Source organism: Cylas formicarius, unplaced genomic scaffold, assembly GCF_029955315.1.
Source record: "Cylas formicarius isolate icCylForm1 unplaced genomic scaffold, icCylForm1.1 PGA_scaffold_4__25_contigs__length_36172078, whole genome shotgun sequence".
NCBI classification, from domain to species: Eukaryota; Metazoa; Arthropoda; class Insecta; order Coleoptera; family Brentidae; genus Cylas; species Cylas formicarius.
Genome location: NW_026844334.1, coordinates 12,213,974 through 12,233,464, shown reverse-complemented (window position 1 = coordinate 12,233,464; position 19,491 = coordinate 12,213,974). Strand labels below are relative to the sequence as shown.

The following is a 19,491-nucleotide window of genomic DNA, read 5'->3' as shown; positions in this document are numbered from 1 at the left end:
GGGTGCTGTTTGCTTACAATCCGACCCTGCTTCGTGTACAAATGCAATGGCATTTCGGCAGGGCTATAGGCTACGAAACCTTTCGAACTCGAAAAGGCGCTACTAATTTTGAATAGGTACTTAATATTGGGTAAAAGTAATAGATAAGATTGTTTTACATTAAATATTTGACAGATCGATGTAACTCGTCAAGCGGAATCCGAGAAGAAAAATGACGGATGTGCTGTTTGCTGATAGTCCAGAACGGCTTCGTGTACAAATGCATGGCGGGGAGACCAGAAAGTTTTCGAAACTGCGTGAGTGGAAGTCTGCGTTGGACAAATTTTGAAAATATCTGAAGGTTTAACGAATTTTGGAGAATTCGACAGAGCTACAGACTACGAAACCTTTCGAAACGAACACACGTGTCCTGTTGAACTTGAAAAAAGACGAAATTATTTTTAAAAAGGTATATTGTTGCTAAATAATAGTTTTTTTTTAATTAAAATATTTGACAGATCATGGTAACTCGTGAAGCAACATCTCAGAATTGAATCGGGGAACGAGGAATCAAAAAAAGGTTAACAATTTGGATCATTTTGGAAGATACATACGCCGCGCTTTTCAAAGCGGACAGACGTGCCCTTGTCCAACTGAAACGAACACACGTGTCCTGTTGAACTTGAAAAAAGACGAAATTATTTTTAAAAAGGTATATTGTTGCTAAATAATAGATTTTTTTTTAATTAAAATATTTGACAGATCATGGTAACTCGTGAAGCAACATCTTAGAATTGAATCGGGGAGTTGTGTATTTGCTGGCAATCCGGGCCTGCTTGGATCATTTTGGAAGATACATACGCCTGCGCTTTTCAAAGCGGACAGACGTGCCCGTGTCCAACTTGACAAAGGCGGAATTATTTTAGGAAAGGTATATTATTTGTAAAAAAAAAATATATACAATTTTTAAGTAACATATTTGACAGACCATGGCAACTAGTAAAGCAGAATCCGAGAATTCAATCGGCGGCTGTATGTTGACTGACAAGAATATAATTGCTGTTAATCCGGCCCTGCTTCTTGTACAAATGCATAGTGGGGAGACATGAACATTTTTCGAAATTGCGGCCCTATCCTCTTGGGATTTTACGTTGGACAAATTCTGAAAACGACCCAGAAATATAATTGGTGAGAAAATAGTTTTTTTTGTTGTGTTAACAGTTAACAATTTTTTTTATTTTGGAAATAAGGGGGTTTCAGTATGTACTGGTAATAGTGAATCAATTTAATGACCTCAGCATCTCTAAACCCCCATCTTGAGACGCGTTAACGATCCGGATCGAGTTACGTCGCGTAATTGTGTCACTTTTTTAATTAAAAAATGAAAGAGATGTACCTACCATACTTTAGAAACCCCCTACTCCCCTTTGGAGGTGATGAAATAAGTTTTGGCATAAAATATAAGTTCCTCGTATTACTTTGATATGATAAGTATAAGTCTTGCCTGTTTTTTTTTTTAAAGGAGGTTCAAACCCGTGCGAGGTGAGGTTTGATATATGAAACAGACCAGTCATGGGGACACGAGATATGGAAAGTTTCAGCGTAGTCGTCGCCAAATCAGGTAAAATTTTGAAAACACATATTTGTGGCAATATAGAACCTCTCTTTTTTTTAACAGGAATATTGAGACTTAGACCAGTATCTTTTTAAGTAGGCATGTGGGGTAAAGAAGACGCAGAAGCTTCAGTCGGGCACCTTCGGTAACGTAGGCGGTTGATATATTTCCACCACTACATATGTTGGATTGGAATTTCCCATTTGATGCTTTGACTGACTAAATGAGGAAACTTGGAGGTAAGCTCTTACGGAATTCTATCGAGATATGTTTAGTAACATATTGGTGCATTACTCTGTCTTCCAGTCAGTTTCACATAAACTTTGCACGTATTATAGAAATGCCACCTACTTTTTTTTGTGTTAATATTATTGAAAGTAGTAGCTGGTAGCTGTAGTCGTAAGCCCAGAGAGTCTCTGTTTTGAACATAATACACAAAATGGGGCGTTCAAAAACAATAGACTGCATGCCTTTTAGAGTCGGCGTAAACTATGGTCATATACCCCTGATCAAATTCAGAACTAGAAAATCGTTGTGTCTCTGCATTAAAAATAATAGTAAAATTTATTGTAGGCACCTAGTAGAGTATCGAAAATTTCCATTTTTAGTGCCAAATTGGTTACTCCAGTAAATTCCAACTGTTCTAATTTTTTTTTAATAATTTATGATGTTAGTGAGTTTCATTGCGATTATTTGTTACTTAAATTTTCTGCGTATTAAACCTTAATTAACAATACGCTATTCGTTAACGCAGGTAGAATTAATGACGCTGACTGACCTGATTTTGTCCAGGGGGGCGTAGTACGGTAGTTTGTACTGTGATGTTTGGTAGTTTGGCAGTGAGCTCTCATTTATGAAACTGGGGAATATTTCGTTATCTTCAAATCGTAAACACGTATCATTAGAATTATATTTTTAAAATATTGATTAGGACATGTACTAAGTAACTAAATGCTCTAGCGAAAATATTCACACATATTGCGGAAAACGTACAAATTTAAATTAGAGAAAATTAACTATTTTTAGAGGTTGGTTTTTCAAAAAGGTGGGGATTTAGTTAAAGAACAGATAGAGACTAAAGGGAAGCTCTATGAGAAAAATTAGAATTAAAAAGTCGATGTTTTCGTGTCTTAGCGAAAGATGGATTATTATTAAAAATAATACTTGCATTAATTGTTGTCACCATTTGTGAAAAATATGGAAAATATCCTCTAGGTTCGCATACCTTTTTTTTAATTTTTTAAGGTGGCTAACAAAATACACAGACAGAAAAGTTTAGATCCTGTTCGTTAATGTAGCGCATAGAAAAAAATTAGAAAAGAGAACGTTTCGTGTATGGCATACGTAGTTAGTACGGAATATTAATCTGAAGGCTGCAAGACAGTGAAAGAGTGATGCGCTTAAGTATGGTTCAGAGAGGTTATTTGGGCTGTAGAAGTTTTTCTTTGAACAGGGTTCAAATAGCGTCTCCTAGAGCGTTAGCAGAGAAGAGTATTACAGTATTTAATATAAGCGTCCAGATTTCATTATTGTTGAGATTGCATAGAAACACACTTTCATGTAGTAGTCGCAGCAGCTTTAAAGTATATGACTTTTTAGTTAAGATGCCTTTCGAGTTTGCTTTATGGATTGATAGGAAATTAAAGGGTAGATACAGATAAGTTACGAAAAAAAGTATGTACACTATCCTCAAAGATCAGCAATAAATAAAAGAAATTGATGAAATAGTAAAGTTGACTGCAATATCTTAAAATCATCAATAAGATAGATAAATTAATTTTGAAAATATTAAATAATAAAAATAGCAAAGAAAATCAAAATCATCAATAAGATAGATAAATTAATTTTGTAAATATTAAATAATAAAAATAAAATTATAATAGCAAAGAAAGCCTACCACGGCCACATACACATAATATTTTCGACATATGAACTTTTCCCAGATAAATAGTCAAATATTTCACGATACCTTAAAACAGAAGCATGCGGAAATATGTATGAAGTTAACGCACGGTAGATGGCTTAGTAAATTAAAAAGGTATACGGTTTCTAATATCCTACTTTATTAATGAAAATTTTAACCAGCTTTTTGTTTTGCAGATATTATTGGTGGTGCCTGCCAGCTTCCAGTTCCGAGAAAAGAAATCCAACACTTTTCGTCTTTATTTCCCCTGTCCTTTGTGCGCAATAAAAGTACAGTTTGTACCCGCGAGGGTACACATTCGCAGAATTATATGTTTTTAAAATAAATGTTTTGGTCAATATTCACTAGGTGGGGTTACCTTATTAAAGAAAATCTTATTCCAAGAGGGGACACTAGTTTACATTCGAACCGCTAGGGGGTGCAGATGGTCACGCGAACAATATGAACAAGTCTCATTGACGCCATTGCTTTTCTTAGGGGTGGGAAAATATCTGGGCTCTGATTGGCTTCGCCGCCATCGCAAACTAGAGGTGGGGAGATTGATTAAATCGCATTTCTGGTTGCTTATCCAATGGGGACCAGTTTCAAGGGATTATGGGTAAAGGCGGAGGAGCTAGAGAGTCGTGGGGAAGGAGGATACGCCCACAAAAGGGAGAGGAGTGGGGGAAGCCTATATTATACTTAATCACTACTATTATCAGATAGACAAACGCCAAACATTGAAACAAGAATTAACTAAAAAAAAATAAATAATAATAATAATAGTAGCAATAAAACCTTGACAACTTTTAAACTATACAACTATACTAGAACAGGCCAGTCATTACGGACTGCACATAGGCCAGATATCATACTAATAGATAAAGACTATAAACATTTCTACTTAATAGATATTGCCATTCTTCTCTTTAAAATAATCGCTGTGGTGATCTCGGCTAATCCTTAACATCTGCCAAATTATAGGCAAGTTCCTCAACTTTTTTTAATCTACTATTTTTAACCTTTAATAAAAGTTTATCGACTATGTGTAAATGTGCCAAAGTGGTAGCGGTTTATAAGAGTGGCAGTAAGATTGATATCACAAACTACTGACCCAAATCAATTCTTTCTATTCCAGGCAAAATGGTTAAGGCAATTATAACAGAGGAGTATTTTTTAAACGTAGGTACGATCTTGGTGAAACGCAACATGGCTTTTTTAGGAGTAGGTCCGTCGCTGAGCCGTTAGATCATAGAATGCAAATGGATTTTTCCAAGGCATTCAATGAAGTGCATCATCCTACAATGTTAGTAAAACTTAAAAGCTTCGGTGCACGGTTCTCTTTACAAAACTCTTCAATCATACATTTGTTCTAGGACGCAGTTTGTTGAGTTAAATGGAACTAAATCTAAATCTTTAATGCTACGGCGGTAATGACTAGAACGCCTGTTTTATTCTATGCGCCTAAATAAACAAATTTAGGAAGAAATTATAACATTTACTTTTTACACATAGATATTTTTGCTTTGTCACTCAATTCAGTTAGGAATTAAGCAATAAGAGTGTTTAGCTCGGATTAAGTTAAATTTATTTCTACATTCTTTCTTGTTGTCTAGAATAATATGATTCGGAATTAATTTGATTCGGAACGAGCCGGCGGGTGTTTAATAAACGAGTGACTAGAAAAGTTTTGCATACTATACTTTTTAGTTTCGTTTTTGGGTATATTTGTGCGAAACAGCACGAATACAATCCCCGAGTGATGTGTAACCTGACCGTCAGAGCTGACAAACTTTAAAACCATAAAAAAAAGTGGTCACAATATGAGAGTGACGAGTGAACCAAGTAGCTTTAAAGCTAGGAAGAAAGAAAAGAAAAGAAAGATGATAACGTTGCGTTTATCGCCAGTTTGTTTCGATGTTTTCAATTTAACATATATAAGCATTTACCTGCATCAATTTAATGCGTATTTATCGGCAATATTTAAAAAATAATTAATAGTTCATTTGATTAAATTTTAAAAATCCTCAATTACAAAAGCAATTCCCCCTCCACTTTGTCAAAATGACGGCTCAGGCTCAGGCGTTTAGACGTCCGTAGTCCTTAGGAAGAATGGTCATTTTACTATATACTCTAAAGGAATAGACCAACTACAAAGTCAATCATTCAAAAATTGTATATAATTTATAAGTGGCTATTAACCGTTTCAAATGAGTGGACGACGCAAAACGTTATCACTTCAGTTACTATATGCCACGGTTGTATATAACGATTCATCTTCAAGTATAAATATTTTGCGTCGGTTTAATACGCACCTTTTTTCAAGCCACACACGTCAAATTCTTCGAAAGTATCCATTGCCACAGAGATTTATACCAAATATAAAATATTCGACAATTACAATTTACGATAATTGGTTTCTATCGAAAACAAATATTTCACGGTATTAAGTTAATCCCAACTCGTCACGCCCAATAAAACGAATGGTGCACACCGTACCGGTGCAGGGGTTTGCACGAGTCCAAAGTAACGTTGATAGTTTGACATGCTACAAAACAACGGAGGAAAAATTGTAATTTAATTTAATTCGAATACGTTCGTTTTTAAAGGTTTCTTTATTTATTTCTACAAATTTTGTCTATTTTCTTTAATTCTTTGTCATATAAAAACAATAATTGTTTTCTTAATCAAAGTGGTGAATAGTTTCGGTGTACAGGTGTACCAACAGAGAAACAAAGAATAGAAACCAAGTGGATATGCCTGAAGTCCAGCCAATTTAATGCGATTTCAGCCGAATTATAGACGTGACCTTTACTTCCGAAACATATTTCGCGATTGAATATTTAAAACGCGAACTATTAATCGAGTGGAGTAAAATTTGATTTATGCATATATACAGGATGTTTCACGAAACGTTCCTATAATTTCTTGTGTAAATAGTAAATCACATTTGATTGGATCGCAACTTTATACTTCATAGTTATTTCTGAAGCAATCATTTTTCCCCGAGATGGTTTGTTCTCGTGCATAAGAGTTTTTTTTTATTTAAAATAAGTACTTTTGTTTATGGAAAATTTTTTGACCAAAAAATAATAAATAAACATTGACTTTACGGAAATTTTACATTTTAAAGCAAAATTTACATCTAGGAAGAAGTGTACATCAAATAAACATGCTTATATACATTTTATGACTCACACAAATAAACATAAATGCATTACATACATGGCAGGTGGTTTAAGCATTTCAATAAAAAAAAGTTAGATAATTTAAAATTATAACTATAGAAGGTTCTTTTTTACTTTACTTTACTTTGTTATACAGTTACGGTACTTAGTAGCTAAATGATCGCTAATACACCAGCATGAATAGCAGGGTAATTATAAATATATATTTATATTATTATAAATATAATGTCGAAGTTCTGAATTATCTACATTATATCTAGACTTAATTTTATAATAGAGGTAATCTTTGCATTTATTACAGATTATTTAGCCAATTTATTTTCCGCAATTTGACACTTACAGCTCTTCTATATTTCCGAACACACGCAACCACACAATTAATCTTATTATTTAAATAGAATAAGTGGCACCCCTCCTTTAGCGACGCTCATGAACAAAATATTAATATTTTTGTCAGTAGTATGAGCCGATATTGTTTTTATACCCTATTTAATAAGAAGTAGGCTAAAATTACGCCATGAAGTTAATACGCCGAGTTTGATGTTAATATTTAAGAAACCAAAAATGGCGTGTTTATTTTCGAGATAAATGGAGGTTTAAATTTTCCGCGCAGATTCCAAGCCGCCGTAATTTTCGTAATGCTTTTCATACTGGTTTGAGCTTTAGATCAAAGCATCCCAGTGTACATATATATATATATATATATATATATATATATATATATATATATATATATATATATATATATATATATATATATACATTTGAAGTCTCTCGCTTTCAATGAGGACGAGAAGATTTCCAAATATTCGAAATAAGTTCTACGTAGTCGATTCGAAAATAGTTTTCAGCGCATAAACAATATAGTTTATCATGTTTGATATTTTTTACAATGAACTCAATTGGAGTACAATTGTTCAACAACACCAATTAATAACTCTGGAAACGTCATAACCAATATTGTTGGGAATGTTTATTAGTATATAATGATAAGGTGAGGTTAGAAAGGTACGGTATATTCGGGTATGTACGTAATAAAATTAAAAAAAATTGTTGGCAGTTTACCTATTGCTTTTGGTGCCAGAATTTTTGAGTAGTAAATGATGTAGCACAAGCTGTTTTATACATGGTGGTTTTTGGTTAGTAAAAATCTTTTTTCTACTCCCGTCTGTAAAATACCTAATTAGCCACCAATCTAGCGTGCGGGAAGCGTCACTTTACCACGTCAGTTTCCTTTCCCACGAATCCGAGCCACTTCGGACGTTTTCAGGATTTTACCGGATGGATTTGGGAGCAATCGGATGTTTTCGGAGACGTTTCCCACGCTTTTAATTTTGACGTTTGAATGTATTTTTGTTGTTTTGCGAAAATGTACCCAAAAACTAACGGTCGTAGAAAAAGTATAGTATGCAACACGTTCGGTAAACTTTTTAACTCACTCGTTTATTAAACACTTGCTACGATTGTGTCAAATAAACTCGTGAGTCAAATACCGTTTACCGCACTTGTTGCATAATATACTATTGTTTTCAAAGGAGTTAAGGTTTTAATCATCTGAATAAAAATTAATGAATAAAAAAAACTGGTAAGATCTTAGTCCCTTAATAATTGTTGCAAGAACACACATCATTTATTTATTGTTTTCATGATAAAAACAAAATTTTTGCTCATATATCTTACCCCTCCGGCATTAAAGTAATATTGCGTGTCTCTCAAGACTCGAACCCTAGCTGTCAATTGTTCGTTTTTGTTTATTTAAAAGTAGAACGTTGCGTCAGAGAAACAATCACTGTCGCGTTTAAAAATAAAGACAAAACCGCATGCAGCGGTTATCTGAAAGTGAAAGCAGAATTTTATCATTCGGAAACAATAGTCGATGCGATTTGATATTCGCTTGGTGTTGTGTTCGTCGTTAGGAATATCAAACTGAGAACGCCTGGATAATTTTCATACGGGACGGAAAAGAAAGCACCTGGTGTTTTATTTATTGAGTCAGGTCAAAGAGAAAATCGGGAACCGAATACATGGTGTTCGTGTTTCGTTCAGATCCACAAAGATAACATGTATGTCTTGGTTGATGAAGTATTGTTGGTTTTACCAACAGTATAGAGCATAAACAGAACCCAAAATAAAATGAAGTCGAAGTTAATAAATTACAGACACAAGCAATTCCAACAATCATACTCAATTTTCGACTTGATGAGTTTTATATCGTCCTGTTCTAGAATCAGCATCAGATGTTATCACGGAAACTAAAAAGAGCATTTTGGGTGCTGCCATGTTTCAGTTTTTGGATCCCGGATGTATTTTCTTCTGATTCGAGAAAGCCACACCTTTTCTATAAATAACTACATGACATTTCATAGTATAGGCTCAAATGGTAAAGTGTAACCTTTTAAGATGTAATACATAGTCCAAATGTCTATGCACTTTAAGTTAGTCGTCAAGCATATCGAATTCTTCTGCTAATTTTTATCGCGAACGAGTTTAGGGAAGTTTGTGAAAACTAAAGATAGTGTTATCACGGGCGGGGCAATTTCCAGAATATTATTTAATTCGCTATCGCAAAACGTTATATTATAAAATAAATGCAAAAGTAGTAGGGTTAATGTAGTTTAGTGTTTTTCCCTGCCTATTTACAATCAAATTCTTAAATTTCTTAAGTATAAACATAAATATGTTTCTTCAGAAGCTTCAGTAATATTTTTAGTCATGTAATTAAGATGACGCTTAGATATTTAGGTTAATTTCAAATGCTTTCTCAATTAGGTCTCGCGTATAGATATATAGATCGATTTGAGTTGTGATAAAAATTGTTTTATGCTGTTTTATGTTGTATGGGGATACACTCGTGACATATGCGGTTGGACTACTACACGATAGAATGGTACATTGTTGTGATAGGTTGCAAATACTTTTACGGCATTGTTATTTCGGTGTTCAATTCAAGGTGATTGATAGCGGAGCACGTTTCAACAATAACGAACCGTTTTCGCTGTAAAAGGCGGCAGCCGAATATAACAGCTCACCAACCAACCCACCTGAAAAAATGCCGTTGTTGTTGTTTCTGGTATTTAAACACAACAAAGAGTCGTTGCTGCAACGACGACAACGATTTCGACGATATTTCCGTTTGAAACGAAATCACTGCAAAAGCGTATCTACACTTCGGTCACTTTATCGTATCATGCACGTAATAAAACCAACACCCAAATGAAATGCATTCACATCATGTCTCTCTCTCTCTCTCTTTCTCTCTCGGCCTCTCTCTAATATTTCAGTTTGCACTTTCTCAGATGAAAAGATTACATGGAAAGATGACTTAGACTTAAAAAGTTTATTCGAACGAAGAAAAATATCCTCCGCAGAGGATATAGGTTCGGAAATGATTAATTGAAGAATACCAGAGATGCCTCTGCTTTTCTTTCAAAAGAACTTCGTACTGAAGATCCTGAAGGGTATAGTCTATGCCTTAGATTGACGCCTAATAAATATGAATAATTGGTTGGTTGTACAAGTGCTTATCTGTCTTACAAGTTACTGGCGCAAGCAAATAATCCCATTACTATATCAATGTAAACGTGGTTTAATAATGTGTTAGACAAAAACGGATAGCTAAAATGGCTTGAGGAATTGCGATTGAAATTAATTAAGCTGAAATTTTTATTTTAGTTTAGAACATCATAGTTTAATAAAAGTGATAATTTTGTTATGGTTAACTCTCCTTTTTTTCTGACAGAGTATTCCTTAATGTGTGTTAATATAAAATGGGGTAATTCGTGAGCCAATTTTCAAGGGACGGTTTCAAGTGCACCATACGCGATTTGTATCGCATATTTATAAAAAAAAATTGTATAAGCTCTTGCGTTTTGCTTATCAAATGCACTAATAAATAATATATTTTTTAAGAAACTTCTCACGAATTTCTTAAATTTCAAGCAAACCAGATAATTGGTAGAAATAGGTGGTCTATCGGATTATTACTAATAATGCCCTTTATTCTCAGTAGTACCTACTACTACCTCATTATCGGTAAATATTAAAAAAAGTCCTTTTATTTGACAAGCCGCCATTAGTAAGTATTTAGTGATAAATACGCCTAGATTTTATTTAATTCACCATGCTGAAAAATGAAAAAACATTAAATTAACCAAAAGGAGAACTAAAAATGAAATAAATTTTTGGTTAAGTTGGTTTTGAAGATAAACAATTTAATTTAAGTCAAGGAAAAGTGATTTTACAATGACAACTATATTTTATTCCAGGCGAGCTAGATTTGTATTAGTCACTATAGTGTAGTGTAATTTAATTATTTTAGTCAAGAACGGTGCAACTAAAAAGAGGTAACTTTTATAATAATAATTAACTAATAATTATTATAAAATATTTTATTTTACTTGGTCGATCGAACTATACAATTTTAAGACTTCTACGTATCCTCTTGGGTAGGGTAAAGGTTAATCAAATTAGTCTTTCCTTGTACAACGTAAAATCTTATTGTTTGCGTATTCTCGAATAATATTGAGATTTTTCTCTGGAAAAGATTTATCGAGGCAGACGGCAAACAAATAAATTTCATCGTCTTTGGAACCAAGTATTTATTATTTGCTCCCCGTTGTGCGAAAATGTGGGTCATCGATGTTCAACCATATTATGTATCGCGGCTTTAGATATATCGTTCTGGCTTTTGACACACGTAAACCGCACGACACGATCCGGAACCCATCAATCAGGAGTGGGATTCACTTAATGTAAGCGACTCGACGTCCAGACTGAGTAAACAGTACCGCATAAACGTTTTTTTGCAAAAATAGTACTTAAGAAAAATTAGATTACAAACATCGGGGCTTGGGAACTACGTCGTCCATTGGTCGGCCGTAATTAAAGAGCTCTTATCGTTGATAGGTACGTTATAATTACCGTTGCGGCGCGTAAAACTCGCCGTTCTCCTTATTTGCCGTAGTAAACGCTTTGTCGTTCGCCACAATAATAAAATTGCCCTGTCATTTGCATTTATGCGCGTAGAAACAGAAAAACGACTCGGGGTTTGCGTGTAGCCGCCGTTCCACGGAAAGAAATCGCACGGGTTCAGATTTGGTAACCCGACGATACGTTGTTTTCCATTTTTGCGTTTGCGTTAATAGATGTAATAATTTCAGTAAACTCGTAATGGAAATGATGTCTTAAAAGCCTGTGTGTCACTGCCTGTAGACCTACAAAAAATATCTTTTGGCATTGGCATTTATAAAATGCCTTTAATACCTGACGTGTATCTATAGATGTCAATTTACAAGGTGTTTATAAGATATATAAACTTTGGGTTCTCTAGCATTTTTACGATATTCTTCTTAGACTTTGAAATATGAACCTAGTTATAACGATAATTCTTCTCTTCCCATGTTCAATGCAGATCGGCGGAAATAATTATACTATTTTGCAAATGGTATATAGGTCTTAGACACACATGGGTGTGTTACGGCTTCACGCATAATTGCTGTTTTAAAATTTAAAAATACGTTTTTCATATATCTTTTGCCGAGCCGAAAAAGTCGAATCAAAAATTCAAAATTTTATTATAGTTAAAAGAAGATAAGCCCTTAAAGTTTCTGTCTCTATAGCACTCATAGTACTCAAACCGGAGTCAGTGAGACTGAACCTTAACCGTTGCTGATAAATCCAGATTTCAAAAAAGAACAGCTGTGCCCGATTCGTTTATGGTTTGAGAAAGTTTGATCGTATATCAGAAACAATATGTGCTATGAAATGGCTCCAAATTAAATACCTGTTTCAATTTTTACTCGAAAATGTTGTATTTAAGATCATGAAATATTCTTTACCAACGTACCTGAAAGATTTTCTATTGTTTCGGGATGAAATTCACAATGCTCCTCTATGGACGAAAAACGTTCTGGATATGCCCCAACATAATTCTTGTAAATTTGAATGCTGCTTTAGCTATAGTGCAATTAAACTTTATAATAATTATAATAAATATTTTGAATCCAGCTGAGTTATAGTATTGAGGAAAAAAATTAAGGCCCATTTCAAAAGTCTTTGTCCTAAACAAATTAGTTTTTTTTTCCAAAGACACTTCCACGGGCTACTGTAATCCTATTTACAAAACTTCCAGATTTCTTCTGCGTTGGTTATTGTTGAGTCGAACTTCCTAATGTTTCGCCAATCATCCTGTTGGCTTCTTCAGTTTCAGTTAAGATTTGAATCCAGAAGTTTTGTAAATAGTAAATTAGTATTTTACCAATAATGAATTTTTAGACTCTTATTATTATTATATCTTGTTTCTTCATTATTATGGTAATGTGTGTAGACTTCGCCGTTTGTGATGTGTAAGTATATTAATTCGTATTAAGTAATTTTGTCTAAACCTTGTGCAATAATTTAAAATATTGCGATAAAGACTATTATTATTATTATCTTTATTATCATAATAATAATAATAATAATTTTTTGAGGGAGTTGGTTGGTGGTTTTACGAACGTCTTGATTGGCAAGCACAGGGGAGTGTGGTGATTTATGCAATCCAGGTGTACGATGGTCAAATATACCGCACACATATCACACTTAGGAGAAGATGTTTGTAGGTAAGGGTTGTGTGTCCTGTAGATACTCGAAAAGCTCTTACTGCTTCAAGTCTGGGTAGATCTGTGTGCTCATACTTTGCCGTTACTTCTGGTATTGTTTTTCGAAGCAAGGTGTTACATTCAATTCAGATGCTTTGCTAGTCCTGACGAATTTTTTCGTTAACCAACTGTCTGAATTGATTTCTTCTTGGTAACAAGTTGTTTGCAGTTGTCACCTCATCATTATCATCTATCAGTTGTCTTGGTAGGTTCACATCAATTTTTTCAAGATATTCTCCATATCTCACTGCTCAAGGACGTGTAGTAATTCTTTGGCTGAAGTAAGCATTTATATTCGAGAATAAGAATTTATTGTTAAGCTTTTACATTAATTGTATATTATTATGATTATTACTGTTATTATTATTTATATTATTATTATTATTATTATTATTATTATTATTATTAGTAAGGATATTGCAATGATCCCCTGGCTCACGTTAAACGTCTAATTATTACACAATAAGTTGCGAATAGCAAAACATATGCCACTAATCCTAGAAGACAACATTCCTAACAATTTGACATTATTTTGCCTAACAAGTTGTACCAACGTAATATCTAGATTTGTTCATATTTGTGTAGTATGAAAAAACATAGAATGAGTTTTCTCTAGATTTAAAAAGATCTGATTTCTGTTAACCAATTATGGAATTCATTTATAGCTCGATTTGTTTCTTCCGCGGGTGAATTGGTGTTGAAAGATTTTATAACGGCTGAATTATCATCAGCATATGCTGTGAGAATACGACAGCCGATTATCAAACATAATAAAGAGAACGAGACCTAAAATTGATCCTTGTGGAACTCCTATAGTAACATCTAGCTCTCTTGGTTTGGTCGAGGCCCCACTTGCATCACTTACCTGCACGCATCGCTTCCTATTTATGAGAAAAGATGAGCACAAAAGAACACTTGAATCTTTTTATAATTTGTATTTATGTATTTTTTTAATGGCGACATAAATGTCAATTGAAGCTTTAATAGGTACATTAAATTAATAAGACAAATAGAAATGTTATAAAATCCCTGCATATTGTTTTTGCCTGCGCTAAGTAATAAATATTAAATGACTTAATTAAATTCTAATCAAATGGCAATAAATGCCGATGAAAAATTTACAGGCAACCGGTCCGTTTATTTCCTATTTGCGCAAAATTGAACGTAGATAAACGGGCAGGGCACTTTCTTCGTCGAGAGGCGAGGAAAAATCAAGTTTGTGACCCTCGTTTAGAAAACTGCACCATTTTCTCTCGGTTACCGTTTTTATTCGGTCCATCAGATTTCGATCGCATGTAAAACGGTTAATTAATTACATTTAAGTTCGAATTAGCGGAATATTTTTTTCTAGGCACCGAGGTTCGCGCAACAATGCAACTGGAATTTAGATTTTCCCACAAAATATTCGTGGGAAACGATATTTTGTCTCACGTTGCGAGCCTTGATAATCAATGAACCATTTAAAGAAAAAAAAAGCAACGCGGTTAAAGCATCATTGTCGAAACGATATGAAGTATCTAGGTCAGACGATTATAGTGCGCGTATTTTGCGTAACATTTGTTAGTAACAATCGAACTAGAAGGCACGAACCCGTGACATTTTTTGTTTTGATTTTATTCTCGAAAAAACACCTTCATTAAAATATGCATTCAAGGTGCTTCTTGTTGGAAAAGCACCAGAACCAATTCTTGTCCCAAAAAAATCTAAAACATCTGAAGTTTGTAGTAATGTAGTATTTCACCTATGATTAATTGTGTTGCAATAGCAGATATACATATTCATCTATATAACCTGGTAGAATATATGTCATACAATAAAGTGAAGGGTATGAAATACTGAGGATCATTATAGAGGGAAAAGTTCATGGTAAAAGATTTTTGAAGAATATAAACTGGCCCCTAGGAAGATAAATACAACCTAGGTGCAACAACATATTTTTTTTTTAATTTATAAAATGAGTACAAATAGGATTGAATAGTGTACAAATAGGTATAACCGATATAACCGTAAAGATTAACCACGGACCAACAAGAAATATGTAAAACATTTTCTTCCAGAAGTCCCGAAAACAGATTTCTATCAACAAAGAGATCCAGCTGAGTAAATCTGCTGGTCTGGGTAATGAAACCACAACTAACGTAGTGCATTCTACGGGAAGATATGTGGGGGGAAGAGGCCTGTCTGGTCTGCCTAGCCGGAACGTACAGTCCAACCTTAGCCCAAGACATGAGTTGCTAGACCAAGGACACTAAGCTCAGTTTCAAATTCATGGTTAATTGTGTTCAGTTTTGGCCAAATTATTTACGCCACAATTGTGAGTTCCTCCGGAATTCTTTAAAAGTGTACACCATAATTCCTCTGTAGTTTAGCTTGCATAAAATAATTTTTTCATAAGTATTTTATAACGTAATGTTCATTGTGTACATCTGGTGTCGCACTGTCGAGCTGTTTCCTGGTGTGAACCACGTCTGCGTGACGAGTCGAGGCTCGCCAATGCAGAACGCGCAACGTGGCAACATCGCCGTTGCTTAGTATCTATCCCATCGAGACTCCAAATTCCGCACGGAAAAATCAGTCCTTTTTTCTCTTCGTTTCACCTTGGCGTTGTTCCGTTTTTGGTAGCGAGTTCTCCATCGATCACGCTGCTAAAATTAGAGCTTGAAAATCTCCAGAACGCTGCAATAAGTGTCCGGAGCAAGGCGTAGGCAGAAACAAAGAACTCATCAGGGACCCGTGCGCTCGAACGGCTTTTAAAACTCGCAGCGAAACCCGGCCATTTCTGGAGTAATTATGACTTTTGCCGTGCCGTCAAATTCTCTAGTTAATTTGAAACTAATGACGATCTTTTTCTTTGGGAAAATTAAATTTCCCTTCTAATTCAGCGGCCGCACGGTTTCCATAATTGGTATTATTTTTAAACACAACGCGACCGATCATAAATCAGCGATAACGAGACCAATTAGTCGAATATTTCGTTCCTATTGAATTTAATCTGGCATGTAGACAGACGCATTTATTAATTGTTTTTATTAGGCATGTTCAAAGATTGAAGGTGTTGGTATGGTAACTAACATGTTTCAAGATACTCTGTTGGAACTTAAAGTAAGGGTCCAATTGAGAGAAAATCTCTCGAGAGAGTCTCGAGCTGTCTCTGTTAGGTAAGGAAATGGATTGGGGGCTTGTTCAACACTCGTAAATGCGTTTGCGTTTGGAAGATGCACAACAGTTTAAACATTTTCTTCAGATATCTGCTGAAATGTTTTTAAATTTAGTCAAGTCAAGTGCAATACGTGGGTATTGCTTACAAGCCCTATTGCATATGTTTTGGATCAAAGGAATATGTAATACAGTTTTATATTTCTCACCTAGTACTATAACTTCCTTAAAGATAACTAATTCTTAATAGAACAGGATATCAAATAAACTTAGTTGCCTTTGTAGTTGCTGTGTTATATATGTCCTGTTCCTAATAAAGATGTATTAACTGCAAAACTTCTTCAACGATCCAAACTCGAATACGACACGGAAATTTCGTACAGATAAATACTGGAAAATAATAACTCAACTTTTTGGAATTTCGAGGTTATTATGTCTGAAATTGACACTTACCCTTACAACATAACAAAAGTGCTCAGAACTTAGATGCCTTTAAAAATATTTTTCTACTCCGTACTCTAAAATACTTAATTATGCGCTGTTCAAAGGTGTCGACACTATCGCGAGCCTCTTCGGAAATTTCCGGTACTTTATGGTTTGGGAGTGATCGGATGTAGATTTTAGTTATGGTATTTTGACGCTTTCTCATGTCATACCATATATCATATCATAAAATGTGTTCGAAAAAAAAAACTCGTGACTAAAACGGCACTTTTTCCATAATATACTATTTTCATTGATGTAAACCAAGACTCTGTTTCGTGAGAGAACTTGTTATGCTAAAAATATAACTATTAAATTATTGATATAACTATAGTGACTCACACAGTGATGATGTTTTTCAATTTTTTTACTATACTTATAAAATAGTTTTACCGTATCGCAGTACACATATTACAATGTATTTCTGATTGTTAAACCGATATTTTATGTAAATGGTTATTGATGTATTAATAGGCTTGGTCAATATTAATATTGATTATTAAACAAGTGGGTTAGCTAACAAAATAACAGAATTAGCTTCAACTCACTCACTCACTCACTCACTATTTCCCGCGTTTAAAAAAAGATAATATTGAAACAATGCCACCAACCAAAAAAACTAACTAAAACTAACCAATGTTGTACTATGTTGTACCTTGGCGGGCAAAATCTTATGATCCAAGGTTTCCAAATTTCTTAGAGATGTCCCGCGTATTATTACGTGGCTGGGATGAAATAATTTCGATTTCAATGTCCGCAAGTTTTGGGTGTACTCAATTACTAAACAATTAAAAAATATTAAAGAGTTAGCCTTCGAATTAATTTAAATAATGGAGACGTTCTTTATGGAGATTCAATATTTGAGTGCAGACCAAATAGAAAATAAGTTTTCCTTTCAAAATGTAAGTTAACATAAGTAACTCTGTAAGTTGGCCACTACAAATTCATTTTCGTTGTTCTCGACTTATGCGCTGTCGAATTTCATTTGAAATTCAAATTCCGAATCCCAGTTCGATACACTGAAAGCATTTGCACCCAAGTTTAATGGAATTTTCTATTAGCTACCGGACGCGTTCTTCCTGGACTGGGACTGGACCAAAGAGAGATTAACAGATTGCCTCTGCGTAGACAACAACAGTAACGACTTCAACGTATGGAGGATTTCGTATGTGCCGTTCGCAGTTAGTTCCAGAAGTATTGTGGTCATCCAACCAATATTTTATATTCCGATTAATACCCTTTAGATTTTATGAGGTTCTTAATGTTTTAGTCATTAGAGCGTAATGTTAATTTATGGATTTTAAATTGTTTGTCCGCGATGATTTAATTAAGCGCAAGGGAAGTCGTAGAAGAAGTAAAATATTTCACAAAGGAAAGTTCAAACGAAAATTTTACGTCAGTAGTTTTTAAATAGTCAAAATTGATTATTTCGACAGATTGCCATGTATTTTACCGGAAATTCTCCTGGGACAGGTAACTAACAGTACAAATTTTTTGAAATAGCTACACAATATTTTTTTGAAATCCTATTTTTTTATTTAAATGTCCTTACATTTCGCAAAAACGTTTATTTGTTTGTAAACCGCAATTTACTTTCAATAACTTTCTTACATAATAAAAATACTTTTCTTTATATTCTGACGCTTCCTTGCTTCTTAATCACACGAATCATTGCTTACTCTGCGTTAAAGAGCTTTTGTCACAAAACCTGAGAGCTTTTGATTTTTAATAATGTTACCGTGGCAACTGAATTACGTTATTAATTAGTCAATCAATTGCTGGTTTTTTGGGGAAAGACAAAAATCTAACATCAGATTTTCTCGAGGTTAACAGCCAAAAAAGTTAGACAAAACATCAAATCAACCTAACTACAAAAGGGCTTTCCATCTATTCCATCTGTTTTTAATTTCTTTTTTGAGTTTTTTGATAAAAATGGTGCTAAACTAACCCAGCATTTTGTGTACGTTTAAACTTTTGGCTTGCCGTACGTAGTTCTACGTTTTTGTATATTATAAGGATCTACGATAATGTTATAATTCTGGCAGATGTTAACTTAGAAAAGGCATACACTCTTACCCAAACCAATTCTTAAATATTACTTGAAAAATTCTTGTTTACGTGTTCGTGTTTATATGAATTCCACAGGCTTTACGTTTGATTGCATATTGAAAGGACGCTGATTCCAAATTAAATTAAATATAACAAAAAAAAATAGGCGGCTGTGCAAATACCTGATTGCAAACGGCTCGTAATATCGATTTAGGTGCCCACATAGGCCTGTGAAAGAGGATAAATATGCACAATGTAATTTATTAACTCGAATGGCATTTGCAAGCATTTAACCGTTAAATTAAATATATACATAACGAAATTTCCGGAGCGGGTCGCGCGTCGCACGAAACGAAATCCAAAACCCACGAAGAAAACGAAGTTTTACCTGCCATATTTGTTATTTCGGGATGAAGGAAAATATTTGGGGTCCTGAACAAATTTTCACCGGTTCTTCTGTCGGGTTTTCGTATTAAGGTC

General features: G+C 34.1%; 1 protein-coding gene and 1 long non-coding RNA gene across 4 annotated transcripts in view; one reads left to right on the top strand and one right to left on the bottom strand.

The window, feature by feature from the left end:
• Positions 1-19,491, bottom strand: part of LOC132700334 (uncharacterized) — an 89,167-nt gene that overhangs the window by 43,626 nt on the left and 26,050 nt on the right. The window contains exon 1 of one of the 3 annotated variants that reach the window (XM_060667568.1): positions 9,727-9,750. The exons of the other annotated variants lie outside the window; for them this stretch is intronic. The gene's annotated coding sequence lies outside the window, so the exon portion shown is untranslated. Of the gene's footprint in view, positions 1-9,726; positions 9,751-19,491 lie in introns of those variants that run through there. 3 annotated transcript variants of the gene reach the window in all.
• On the top strand, positions 976-3,900 carry LOC132701319 (uncharacterized). The gene is made up of 4 exons (XR_009618765.1): positions 976-1,167; positions 1,502-1,600; positions 1,658-1,833; positions 3,695-3,900. It is a non-coding gene; the product is annotated as an uncharacterized LOC132701319 (long non-coding RNA).